Here is a 14,384-nt window from a genome sequence, read left to right on the forward strand (position 1 = left end):
TTTTTTTTATCAGCCACATGTGTATTTTAATACTTTTACTATATACATGTATATAACTACACCTAGAAACAATACATAGCGCTTCACCAGACATAGTGCTGTTTTACTCATTGTTTTGAACTTGATCTAAACACTATGCTGTAGGTAACCTTCTTTAACTTCCTTTTTAAGTTAATGTGGCGTTTATGAGAGCTATCTAGCCTGATGCACGTACCCTTAGTTCAGTTACTTTAGCTCCACGGCCTTCCACAGTGTACACAGCCCATAGTGTACTTACTGACGCTCATACTGATGAACATGCAGGCTTTCCCGAACATTTCCCCTTACACACCGCGGTTCCCTGAATGGGCACGCCTCCCCCGGTGCGCATGCGCATAGGCTGCTATGTGGCACCGATTTTCCAAATTTCTTTTCCTTTTTCTTTTCCTAAACGCAAACCCTGGTAAGGAAGAAATTTTTATGGCCCATTACAGGGAGTGGGCAAAAGTAGGTTTACAGTTGTGAGCAGTGAGAAACAGAGTTTAATTCTTGTATTATTATGGATTATTGCATTATTTATTTGTATTACACCTGTAACCCTCCCTTTGCCCACCTCTGTATAAACGGAAACAAAAGTTTCACAAAACATTCTCATATTTTCTACTCCATTTCATTTTTTAAAAAAAATTCTGGCCATTCAGCCCTGGCTGGCGTAGCTCAGTGGATTGAGCGCGGGCTGCGAACCAAAGTGTCACAGGTTCGATTCCCAGTCAGGGCACATGCCTGGGTTGCAGGCCATGGCCCCCAGCAACCTCACACTGATGTTTCTCTCTCTCTCTCCCCCCGCCCCCGCCACTCCCTCCCTTCCCTCTCTAAAAATAAATAAATAAAATCTTCAAAAAAAATTCTGGCCATTCAGAGGCCCATCCGGGTTTTGTGTGGCCTAACGTTTATAGAATCTGGGGTCCTCCTTTAGAAAAAGAGTAGGAAATTGGTAACCAGGCCTTAGAAGAAGTGTTGCGAGCGAGGGGTTCTGAAGCTTAAGCTTCATTAGTTACAGTGTAAATTCCCTTCTAAGCAGACACTAGGTGGATTTAATCACTCATGAACAATGGGTCTCCACCAGCAGTTTGAAAAACATCACTCTATACTTAAAAGTGAGCTGGCTGTGTCATAAGACGAGACATTTCTTTCTTTCTTTCTTTTTTTTTAAAGAGAGGGAGTGGAACATTAATGTGTGGTTGCCTTTCACATGTCCCCTACTGAGGATCTGGCCCAAAACCCAGGCATGTGCCCTGACTGGGAATCGAACTGGTGACCCCTTGGTTGGCAGCGCATGCTCAATCCACTGAGCTACACCAGCCAGGGCAGGTGAGAACATTTCAGCTTTGAGTTTTGATAAATGTCACCAACCCCACAATCAGGATGCAGTGCTTTCCAATCATTCCTAAGAGCTCCCACCTGCCAGTCTGCAGACAGCCATTGACCTGCTGTCGCTATAAATTAGTTTTGCCTTCTCTAGAATTGCAAATAAGTGGAATTATACGCTACCTACTCTTTTGCAGCTGACTTCTTTCACTTGGCATAATGATTTTGGGATTCCTCCATACTGTTGCACTTAGCAGTTTGTTCCTTTTTGTTGCTGAGTAGCATTCCATCATATTATGAAGTCTGATCCATCACAGTTTATCTAGCCACCTGCCAAAGCACATTTAGGTTGTTTTTTCCTTTTGTTGTTATGAATAGAGCCACTATAAACATTCTTGTACAGGGTTTGGAGTGAACATATGCATTTATTTCTAGGTCAAATGCCTAGAAGAGGAATTTCTAGGTTATGAATAAATACATGTGTATTTAATTTGATGTGAAACTACCAAACAGTTTTCAAGTGTAGCTTTTCCACCAACAATGTTGCTTCGCATCTTCTCCAGCACTTAGCATTAGTTTTCTTCATTGTTGTTTTGTTTCTGGCATTCTAAAAGGTATCTCACTACGGGTTTTTTACACCAGTTTTTGTTTTTCAATTACAGATGACATATAATATTATATTAGTTTGAGGTGTACACCCCAGCGATGAAACATTATGTATAAATCTTGTACCCATCTGACATCACACGCAGTTATTAGAATATTGCTGACTATATCCCCTGTGCCACCTGTACATCTCCGTGACTGTTCTGTGACCACCTTATTCCCTTCACCTTTTTCACCCAGTCCCCCCAGCCACTTCTCTTCTGGCAACCGTCAACCTGTTCTCTGTACCTATGAGTCTGCTTCTGTTCTACTTGTTTGTTTTGCTTTTTACATTGTTGATAGATATGTACTTATTGTCATTTTATTGTTCATATTTTTTATCTTTTTTTTCTTCTTCTTAAAGAAGAGCCTTTGACATTTCATGTAATACTGGTTTAATGGTGATGACCTCCTTTAGCTTTTTCTTGTCTGGGAAGCTCTTTATCTGTCCTTCGATTCTAAATGATTGCTTTGCTGGATAGAGCAATCTTGGTTGTATGTCCTTACTTTTGATTTTATTGTGGTTTTAATTTGTATTTCCCCAATAGCTAATTATGTAGAACATCTTTTAATGAGCTTGTGTACCGCCTGGGTATCTTCTTTGGTGAAGTGCCTGTTCAAGTCTTTTGCCCATTTTTAAACTGGTTTTTTTTGTTTCTTACAATTGAGTTTTGAGAATTCTTTACATATTCTGAATGCAACTCCTTTCTGAGTATGTGATTTGCAAACATTTTCTCCCAGTCTTTGGTTTGTCTTCTCATTCAGAATTTTTTAATTTTAATGAAGTCCACCTTATCAATTATTTTTCTCCTGTAGGTCATGCCTTTGATATTGTATCTAAAAGGTCATCTCTACCCTGGTTGCTGTGGCTCAGTGGATTGAGTGCCAGCCTGCAAAGCGAAGTGTCACAGGTTCAATTCCCATTCAGAGCAAATTTAATTTTTTAGAGAGAAGGAGGGAGGGAGAAAGAAAGGGAGAGAAACATCAATGTGTGGTTGCCACTCATGCACCCGCTACTGGGTACCTGGCCTGCAACCCAGGGATGTGCTCTGACCGGGAATTGAACTGGTGACACTTTGGTTTGTAGGCCTGCACTCAGCCCACTAAGCCACACCAGTCAGGGCACCCTCAGCATTTTTTAATCCGTAAAGTTACTTCATAGCAGATATTCCATTTTTAGAAAAGTCTGCCTGTTAGGAGTAGAGGTTCCCTACTAAAGGAAATTAAGCACTTACCAAATTTCTATCCTAATGGATTTTTGTTCATTTGTTTTAGATAATATTGGGAGATACTAAAGACTTCTTGAACTTCTGGTAAAATGGCTTCTACTCTCTGGAATCCCAGTTCTGTTGGACTGGGATTTATAAGCAATTTGTAAAGGCCTAATGTACTTAAAAACCACTTAATCTTCACACATGCTTCAGAAGAAAAGTTTAAGGGAAACGTATATATGAGGGTAAAAATCAATGGCTGTCACGGCAATGAAAAATGAAAATCGTGACATTGTGTGCAGCAGTGCTTTAAAGATTTCTATTTTTTTTCTGCAACTAGTGACACAGAGTGTATTCTTACATAAACTAAGGCAGAGAAGTGTGAACTAGTAAGAGGTATTGACGATTAGCTAATACTTCTATTTGCCCCGAAAAATCAGAGGTATGAAGGGGAGTGGTAGAAAATACAGTTAGAATGGCAGCGGGGGGCTAGGGCCCTGAGCGCTAAGCCCCGGGGCAGTTCTATTGCCCCTCCCAGATCGGAGCAGAGGAGCTAATACAGAACAGCGGTTGGTTGAGGATACCAGCCCACAGTCCGACAGATCTGAGTTCCACACCCCGTTCCGCCCTTCCGTAGCTATGTTTCCTCTTCGAGAGACTTAGATTTTCTAAGATTTTTCTTACCTCCAGGATGGGGTTAATGATAGCACCTACTACAAAGGGCTGTTGCGCAGGTTAAAGAAGATGGTGGACGTAGAGCCCGCTGCCTGGCACGTAGCAAACGTGCAGTAAGTACTAGTGACTCCCTGATCAGGGCTGCGCCTTAGGAACGGGACTCTGGCAGCCGTGTGTATCAGTGACGTGCGCGTACGGCTTTCCTTCTTACAACTGAACCAGGGCCTTCCGAGGTTTGTGCGGAGAATGTTTCAGAAAGCAGAATCTCTGGGCGGAAGGACAGGTCTCTGAACTAACGAGATGTAGAGGCTACTCTGACTGCAGGTCGCGGAAGAGGGGTCATGACGGCATCACTATTTCTGTGGCCCAGTGTTCCCCTATACCCTACTTTTAAAAAAGATTTTATTCCTTTATCTTTAGAGAGAGGAGAAGGGAGGGAGAAAGAGGAGAGAGAAACATCAGCGTGAGAGATAACCTCCGCCGGTCACCTCTCACATGCCCCAACCAACCGGGGGCCTGGCCTGCAACCCAGGCATGTGCCCTGACCTGGAATCGAACCAGTGGGAGTTGAACCGGTGACCTTTCAGGTCACTGGACGGCAATCAGTGGTGAGCACACCAGCCAGGGCTACCCTTCTGTTTTCAAGCACTGAAACTCAGGTGTAAGACCGTTATCTTAGACATTGAGCAGCAGCTTCATTTAGCTGTCTTCAAACCCTGCTTCCTGCCCTGGCTGGCGTAGCTCAGTGGATTGAGTGCGGGCTGCGAACCAAAGTGTTGCAGGTTCGATTCCCACCCAGTCAGGGCACATACCTGGGTTGCAGGCCATGGCCCCCAACAACCGCACATTGATGTTTCTCTCTCTCTTTCTCTCTCCCTTCCTTCTCTAAAGAATAAATAAATAAAATCTTAAAAAAAAACACAAAACAAAACCCTGCTTCCCGCTGCCCCCCCCCCATCACTAGCACCACGAGCCCTCCCATCCCCTCTTCACCACCCAGCTGCAGCAGCTCCTGCCCTCTTCCAAACTCCTCCACCCTCCACTACACTCAGCTACACTCCGCAGGAGGAGCCTTTGAAGTAGGAAATCTCCCCGTGGGGGGTGGGGAGAAGTCAGACCCAGCCAGGGCCGTGTCTCGGGCTCACAGGAGAGAAATCACTTTCACTCCGAGGCAGCAGTCCTGAAAACTCCCTGAAGAGCTTGACTGGGCAGGACCGTCTTGCAGCTCTTCCGGACCAGTCACATCAGAGGCCCAAGTGGGGGGGGTGGGGGGGTGGGGGGTGGGGGGGGTGGGGGGTGGGGGGGTGGGGGGTGGGGGGTGGGGGAAAGGAGTGAAGTTGCAGGAAGACGCAGAGCCTGTGACGGCCAGAGGGACACTTTCTAAGCTGTTTGTAATTTTTGTTTTAAAATGTGTTAAGTCATATACTTAGTTTCTTCATTCATTAAAAAAACTATAAATTCTGAACATGTGAAAAATAAAATTCAATGTTTTGGCTTTGTAAGAAATTGAAACAGAAACATTGGTAATATAATTTTGCTCTAGTATTGTAACTACTCACTGAAAGAGGAATCAAAGACGGTTTAAAGTGGGATAGACCAAGGAGGACATTTATAAAGTAGGAAGTGTCATCAGGACTATCAAACATTGCCCTGTATTTTAGATACGGTGTCGCGATGAGGGCCCTACCCCTTTTCTTAAAATGTGTGTGTTCTTGAGAGAGAGAGATTTTATAGTTTTCCTTTACCTTCTCCTTTAGTATCAGCACCAAATACCAAAATACTAGCGTTTACTTCCTTACGTGATCAGAATTTATAACACTTAGAAGAATCAGTGAAACTAACTCACATTCCTCCAAGCAAAATCCCTCTTCTTTTGTTGCTTCTAATTTGCTTGATCAGAAAACTAGATGAATTAGTTAGGACTGTTTAAGTTCAGTGCCGCCCAACTCCAACAGGCTTACACAAAAAAGGTAATTTATCACTTCCTGTAACTGAAAGGTCCAAGAGTTTTAGTCATAACTGGTTCTAGGGGCCCGAATGATAACATCAGAACTGGGCTCTTTCCCTCCCTCTCTCTGCTCCGCTCTCCTCTGCATCAGTTTCCCTTTCTAGCTGGATTCTCCCCACCCCACCCCCCGCCCCGCCCTGTGGTAGCCCACACCAGCCCTGCCTTACCCCTGGACCACCTAGGAACCCCAGGAGAGTTGCAGGCAAAGTTCTGGGTAGGGTTTTCCATGGCCCAGATTGGGCCACATTCCCAATTTAGAACGGATCAGTGTGGCCGAGGGACGAGTTGGCCAGATCTTGGACCTTGTGGGTGGCACCAGTCCTACCAGAAACACAAAACTGAGAGAGAACTCGTTTCCCTGAAGGAAAACCTGGGAGCTTTTGCCTACAGAACTACACAGTGAACAAGCAGAGATGATGGGTGTTCGCTCCATCAGACAACCAAACCTATTAGAACTGCATCTAGAATTATGGCAAATAGGCCCTAAATGAGGATCCAAGAAAGTTTCCCCTAAAACAAAGTCCATGAACCCAGGTACATACACTTTGTGAAGCTATTTTGGCAGTTTTGAGTGGTTCTGCAGAGCTGAGAGCATAGAGGCAGTCTTTTGAAGAATCATATTCCTCTGCCAGCTCTTTAAGTGTGGTCATTTCTTCAGATTTTATTTTCTGAGTAATTCAATTGTCCCATAATTGATCTCTGGAGAAGATGGATTGTGCCATAAGCTGACAAGCTGCATTTCTCTCATTCAGAATCACACCGGGAAATCATTAGGTCTAAGAAAGAACCTCCCAGGACACTTAAGCCATGTGGAGTACAGACAGAATAACTCAGGTGTAGCAGTTAAGAACTACAGGAATCTGGGATCGCTTTCCAGAATGCAGCGAATTTTCAAAATGAGGAGTCAGTTCGATCCTGCCAACTGAACACAGTTTCGTTACTGGTTGTTTCCACAGTGCTCATTTCCCCATTCTTCCAGCAGCAGGACTCAGATTTTGCTGGAGGCAAGCCATTCAGGGCCACACGGGTGGGGTAAGACAAATCCCACTTCTGGTTTTAGAGATAGGCTCTGATTGACTTACGGCAATACCTCTGGTCATGGTAATTCATTCAGGGACGGGCATAGGACCCCAATTCAGGGCAATTATATTCAATTCTTGGACATCTACTTGAATGAATAAGAGTCAATACTTCTCTCTCTCTTTCATTGGATGTACATCCACAAGCACATAATCTTGGGAACTACTAGCAGCCGTCTTGCACCAGGAAGAGAGTTTGCTGAGAATGAAGCCAGTCCCAAGAAAAACTGAAAGAGAAAAGCCAGCTCCTGGTCACCTTATTTGAGTTGCTGGATCAAGCCATGCCTGAAACTGTACACTTGTGGACTTTTTGGTAATGTGTACCAATAAATTCCCTTTACTTTTTTTATTTTTAAAGATTTTATTTATTTTTAGAGAGAGGAGAAGGGAGAAAGAGAGGGACAGAAACATCCATGTATGGTTGCCTCTCATGTACCCCATACTGGGGAACTGGCCCACAACCCAGGCATATGTCCCAACTGGGAATCAAACTGGTGACCCTGTGGTTCACAGGCTGGTGCTCAATCCACTGAGCCACACCAGCCAGTGCAAATTCCCTTTACTTTTTAAAGTTAATTTGAGTAGAACTCTTTGTTACCTGTTATTCTCATGACAACCTCAATGGCAATATAGTTCTGATACTAACCACCTGCATTTAGTGTCAGTCTCCACAGAGTTAAAGGGCAGGGTCCTTAGCAAGACTGCCCTTATTGCGGGCAGCAGCCACACTTTAAGGGCCCCAGGCCATTCACACTTCTGACCAACTAATGAAAATTCAGGGATTCCCATGATCCTCTTGGGTTCAGTAATGAACAAGAATGACTCACAGAACTCGAAAACAATGCTACATTTACCATCACAGTTTTTTTAAGTATATTTTATTGATTAGGTTATTACAGTTGTCCCAAATTTTCTCCCTTTTGCCCCCTTCTGCCTGGTACACCCCTTCTCTCCAGCAATGTCCCCCTGCCCCCTTAGTTCATGTCCGTGGGTCATGTGTATAAGTTCTTTAGCTTCTCCATTATCTATACTATTCTTAACATCTCCCTGTCTATTTTGTGCCTACCATTTATGCTTCTTAATCCCTGTATCTTTTCCCCCATTCTCTCCCTTCCCCCTCCCAACTGATAACCCTCCAAATGCTCTCCATACCTATGACTCTGTTCCCATTCTGGCTATTTGTTTAGTTTGTTTGTTTGCTCTTAGATTCAGTTGTTCATAGTTGTGTCTTTGTTGCCTTTTTAATGTTCTTAGTTTTATCTTCTTCTTTTTCCTAAATAAGTCCCTTTAACATTTCATGTATTAATGGCTGGTGATGATGAACTCCTTTAGCTTTACCTTGTCTGGGCAACACTTTATCTGCCCTTCCATTCTAAATAATAGCTTTGCTGGATAGAGTAATTTAGATTGTAGGTCCTTGATTTTCATCATTTTGAATACTTCTTGCCAGTCCCTCCTTGCCTGCAAAGTTTCTTTTGAGAAATCAGCTGATAGTCTTATGGGTATTCCTTTGAAGGTAACTTTCTGCTTTTCTCTTGCTGCTTTTAAGATCTCTTTTGGTACTTAACCTTTGACATTTTAATGATGATGTGTCTTGGTGTGTTCCTCTTTGGGTCCAACTTGTTTGGGACTCTCTATGCTTCCTGGACTTATATATCTATATCCTTTGCCAAATTAGAGAAGTTTTGTTTCATTATTTTTTCAAATAAGTTTTCAATTTCGTGCTCTTCCTCTTTTTCTGGCATCCCTATGATTCTGGATGTTGGCACATTTGGAGATGTCTCAGAGTCTTCTTATATTATCCTTGTTTGTTTGTTTTTTTAATTCTTGTTTCTTTTTTTCTGTTCTGGTTGAATATTTATTTCTTCCTTAGGCTCCAAATCATTGATTTGAATCCAGCTTCCTTCCCTTCACTGTTGATTCCCTGTGGATTTTTCTTATTTCACTTAATGTAACCTTCATTTCTTCCCTTATGTGTGTGCTGCACTCGATGAGATCTCTAATCATCCTTATCACCAGTGTTCTGAACTCTGCATCTGATAGGTTGGCTATGTCTGTTTAATTTCTTTTTCTGAAGTTTTGTTCTCTTCTTTTGTTTGGACCACATTTCTTTGTCTCCTCAATTTGGCAGCCTTCCTGTGTTTGTTTCTGTGTATTAGGTAGAGCTGCTTTGACTCTTCGTCTTAGTAGCATGGCCTATTGTTGAAAGGGCACCTGTAAATGGTGTGGGGCGGAGCCTTAGGTAATTGCCAGGGTGGGGCAACCCTCCCTGTGGCTCTGTGTGGGGTGTGGGCTTGGAGAGGGGACTGTGCCACTGTCTCACTTCTGGAGGTTTGCCTGGCACTCGCACCATTTATAGGCACTTCACTCACTCCCCATATGCGACTGGTGCCCTCCAGCTGTTGCCCTGGTGTTGAATCTCAGAGTGGGTGGGTTTGCATACTTTTTAGGACTGTGCAGGCTCTTTCAGTAGAGTTTCCTAAAAACCCAGGAGTTTCTTCCACCACCCCAAACCTGACTGTTTTTTACAGCCAGAAGTTATGGGGATTTATCTTCCCGTCATTGGAATCCTGGGCTGTGCGGTCTGGCCTGGAGCTGGGACCACTCGCTCCCAAGGTGTCCCCCCAATTTTTATCCACCACAGGTAAATATGGGACCACTTGTGCCCGTTCCACTGCTGCTGCTGCCTCTCCACGCCACACCTTGACTCTCCACCTGTCTCCGCATCTCTGCCCCTCCTACTCATCTGGCTGAATTGTGGCTTCTTTAAATCCCTGGTTGCTGGACTTCCATACAGTTCAATTTTCTGACAGTTTTGGGTGTTATTTGTTTGGGTGAGATTTAGTTGGAATTATTTTTGCACGAGGAGGTGAAGAGTGTCTACCTATGCCTCCATCCTGACCGGAAGTCCTCCCATTACAGTTTTAAATGATACAAATCAGGGCCAGTTAAATGAAGAGATAAACAGAGTGGGATCTGGGAGGGTCTTGGATAGGGATTCCATGGCTTCTCCCTGTGGAGTCAGGGCATGCGACCTTCTCAGCACACTTGTGTTCGCCAACCAGGGACTCCTCTGAGTCTCAGTGGTCAGAGATTTTACTGGGATCTCATTAGGTAGTTATGGTTGATTGGATTATTGGCCATGTGAGTGAACTCAGTCTCCAGTTGTTAGAGATATTTCCTCAAGTTCTCCCTCCTTTGTGAGTTCTCTAGAAATTTGATTATTTAGGCCAAGAGCTCAAGAGAGAGGTGGGCAGATTCTGGAATGGTTAACATAAATGAAAAGGACAAATGTGGAGTGGATGAAATTGTTTGGGGAGAATGAAAATCAGAAGCCAAGGACAGAATGCTGAGGTATCATAAATTTCAAGAGAACACGGCAGAAGATTCAGTACGAAAGACCGAGGAGGAATGTCTTCTATTTTCCAGTTATTTTTCTGCACATAGCACATGCACCTAGCTGCACCTCACACACCTGGAAAGCCTTCCTTTTCCTACATTCAAACCCATCTCTCATAAGACTTTTTACAAATCTTTATTAGCTCTTATTCCACTGCATTTACATTATGTCTGCTTCTTCCACCAACCTGAAAGCTCTTTCTGCCAAAAACGATTCATGTTTAAAAAATTTTTTAAAAGACTCACCCAAAGATATGTTTATTAATTTTTTTAGAGCTAGAGGAAGGAAGAGAGAAAGAGAGAGAGAGAATCAATTATCAATCAGTTGCTGCAGCATGCGCCCTGACCAACTGGGGATTGAACCCACAACTTAGGTATGTGCCCTGAGTGGGGATTGAACCTGCAACCTTTTGGTGTAGTTGATTGCCCAGCCAGGGCTATTCATCTTTTTATCTACAACTCTTAACATAACACATAGTAGGTGCTAAATGAATGATGCATGCAGTAGGGAGACGTCAGTAATCCACAAATAGAGTGTGTAATATATAAGCATCAGAAAGTGTGAATATGCCTTTTATGCCTTTCTAAAAAAAAGCATACATGTTGGAAAGAATTCACTATCAAAGCCATCTGGAGTTTTCTTTTTAGGAAGATTTTAAATAATGAATTCGATTCCTTTAAAATATAAAATACAGAATTTCCTATTATTGTTTCAGTATTGGTAAGTTTCCTTTTCAATAAAATTTTCCGTTTCATCTGAATTGTCAAATGTATTGTTACAAGGTTGTTTATAATAACCTCTTATAATTTTCATGTCTATTGGACCTGTAGTGATGTTCCCTTTTTTATTACTGATATTGGTAATGCATTTTCCTACATTCCTTCTTTATTAACTTTGCTAGGAGGTGATCAATTTTTTGAGTCTTTTTGGAGATTAGTAGTTTTGGCTTTGTAATTTTCTCTCTTGTATATCTACTTTTCATTTAATTGATTTCTGGTTTTATCTATTTCCTTTCTTTTACTTTCTTTGCATAAATTTACTGTTTCTTTTCTAAATTTCCCTGAGCTCTGAATCCTGTGGGTAGTTAGTTCTCTTGCCACAGTGGTCCACTAAAGGAGCCCCAAGTCTTGAAGGAATACGGCTGCATTATTACAACACCATGCTTGGTCATTAGCTAGGCACAGGCAGTGGGAAGCGTGGCCTCAGATGTGAATACTTTGGTGGACCCAGGTCAGTAGCTGGGACATCAGCAACTATGCCTTGCACAGCAGGAAGTCCAATGGCCCATTTTCAGAACCACCACAGTTCACCCCTTTGCCTACTTCTTCATGCAGGTTTGGGGAGAAGCCTTGTGTGGTTCCCAAGGGCCTTTCTTCCTGAAGAGAAACTTAGATGAGGAAGGTTAAGAGGAATGAACTACAGCAGTTGGTCTGGAGGCCACAACTGATATTCCTCCCCTCCTTTGTCCAGTATCCACTCTGAATCCCCTCACCTGCAGTTATCACCTTAGCAGGTGGTGGTGTGATCTCAACCTTTATTCATGAGGGGTCTCAGCTCCTGGTAACCATCATGTTCTTAGGCTAGGGTTGCTGCATGTACTTGCATTTACAGCAGGGCAAATGGATATCAGGAGATGCCCAAGTGGACCACATGGATTCTGTAAAAAGCAGCGCTACTTTCTGTTGATCAAGGTCAATTATCCTTGTCATGATGGTGACTCATCTTTTTGCCTACTGGTCCCTGGAATGAGTCTGAAGTGTCCCAGCAGCAGTCACAGCTTCTACTTCAATGGGATGCTTGCAGTGTCCCTTAGCAGGGGTGGGATCCCTTTGGGGAACAGTACCTCCGGCCCTAGAGATCGCAGATTTGTGGGTAAAGGGAGCACAAAATCCTCACTGGTAGTAAGGTAAGTGGGGCTTTTCCTGCATCCACTCTTTGGTAAGTGGACTCATGTATTTTTCCTCCTGAGGTCATACAGCCCTCTTTTTAATGTGAATGACGCATTCTCAAAAACAGCATCCAACTTTTTCAGTGTTGGGTCTGACAGGCACTTCATCTGTGCCTTTACAAAGTCGCTCTGGCTCTCTATGAGGTCAGCTTCTTCCAGATGGTGTGATGTGGCTAGTGGATGCCATGGTCATGGCGCCACTCCCATAACGCTTTTACCATGAAGCAGGTGCCCTCGTTGAATGCTATGTTATGCAGCATTCTAGGCATTCCATAAGTCCCAAGATAGTAACACTGGCTGAGGATCTGGGGGTAAAAAGAACCCAATGTAGTCAACTGGCTACCGAGCAGCCAGTTGGTCTCCGTAACAGTGCTGTGCTGCACACTCAGCATTTGTCTCTGTTGCTGAAAGGTTGGGACATTTAGGCATCATCAGTAGCTAGATCAGCCTTGAAAAGTTGGGGTCCATGCCTTTGGGCCTATACATAGCCTCCACCTCTGCCACTGTGGCCCTCCATTTATGTGCCCCTATTAGTTTCTTAGGGCTGCCCAAACAAGGTACCACAAATCTGGTGATTTAAACAACAGATACTGTCTCACAGTTCTGGAGGCTACAAGTCTGAGATCCAGGTGTGAGCAGGGTTAGTTCCTTCCGAGGGCTGTGAAGAAGAACCGGTTCTATCCTTCTTTCCTAGCTTCTGGTGGTTTGGTGGCAATCTCTGGCATCAACCTGATCTGTTTTCATCTTTATATGGCATTGTCTCTGTGTATCTCTGTCTTCACATGGCGTCTGCTTGTAAGGACTCCAGTTATATTGACATAGGGGCCCACCTTACTCCAATGTGATGCCACCCTAACTGACTACACCCACAACTACCCTATTTCCAAAGGTCATAATTTGAGGTATTGGGGGTTAGAACTTCAACACATTTTTTGAGGGGCTTGCAAGAATCAAGGCTAGTTAAACCTCTCAATACCCTTGGCTAAAATTTTTGCTTATTTTAAAATATTCTTACAAAATGTAAAGTACAAAAGTCACACACAAGGTACAGCAGACAAAGCTAAAGTGTCTTTTTATGTAAATAACAAATTGTGGCTGCTAGAGATGAATGTGGATGGTTGGACTTAGGGGACACAATATTTAGGTGGAGCAAAGGGACCTAGATTAGATGGATTTGAAATCACTTATAAAATTCTCCCCATATTTTCTGCCATCTGATGCAGAGTGAGCATATATGATATTTGCTAACAATTCTGAATATTTCCAATATTCACTGAGCTAGATAGAAACTATTTCATTTATTTGCAGAATAGAGAGGCTTCTAATCAATAGATGGTAAAGTTTCATGTTTTATTGTAATATAGTTTAGATCTTTGTGATTCATCTCTAAAGTGATTTTGGCAGCTTTCAATTAGGGGATCAATTTCCTTTTTGTGACAAAAACAGGCAAAGAAGGACAAAAATATCTGAGAGCTCTCTTTCTGTAGAAGACTACAGAACTTTCATTAATGTCCAAACGATCTGCGTTTCTTCAAGAAGCAGTCCTCATCTCTCAGTATTTTACCTAAAGAGATTATAACCAATAAACTTCCACTTTACAAAATATACAAAACTACAAAAAAATTTAAAAAAAGAAAGTAGTTTTATAGCAATTTTTCAGAGTGGCAATTTGAAATACTGAATTTTCTACTTACTCTAATTCTCCGAGTGACACATATATTAATCTGTAAGTGGCTAGTATGTTTATAGCAATCAACAAATGTTTATTTACTCAACAAATATGCCTACTATACACCAGGTGCTAGGCTGAGTAAGACACAGCAGTGGTCCTCAAAGAACTCACATGTCAATTACTGTTTCTTACTGATTTTTATTGCAGTAAAATACACATACTACTTACCATTTTAACCGTTTTTAGGTGCACAGTTCAGTGGCATTAAGTACATTAGCACTGTTGTGCAACCACCACCACAATCCACCTCCAGAACTTTTTTATCATTCCCATACTGAGATTTTTGTCCCCATTAAACAATAATTCCTCCACCCCCTCTTCGAAAGAGCAAGCAGAGAG

Source organism: Phyllostomus hastatus, unplaced genomic scaffold (assembly GCF_019186645.2).
Source record: "Phyllostomus hastatus isolate PE091 unplaced genomic scaffold, TTU_PhHast_1.1 phas_scaffold_216, whole genome shotgun sequence".
Lineage (NCBI taxonomy): Eukaryota > Metazoa > Chordata > Mammalia > Chiroptera > Phyllostomidae > Phyllostomus > Phyllostomus hastatus.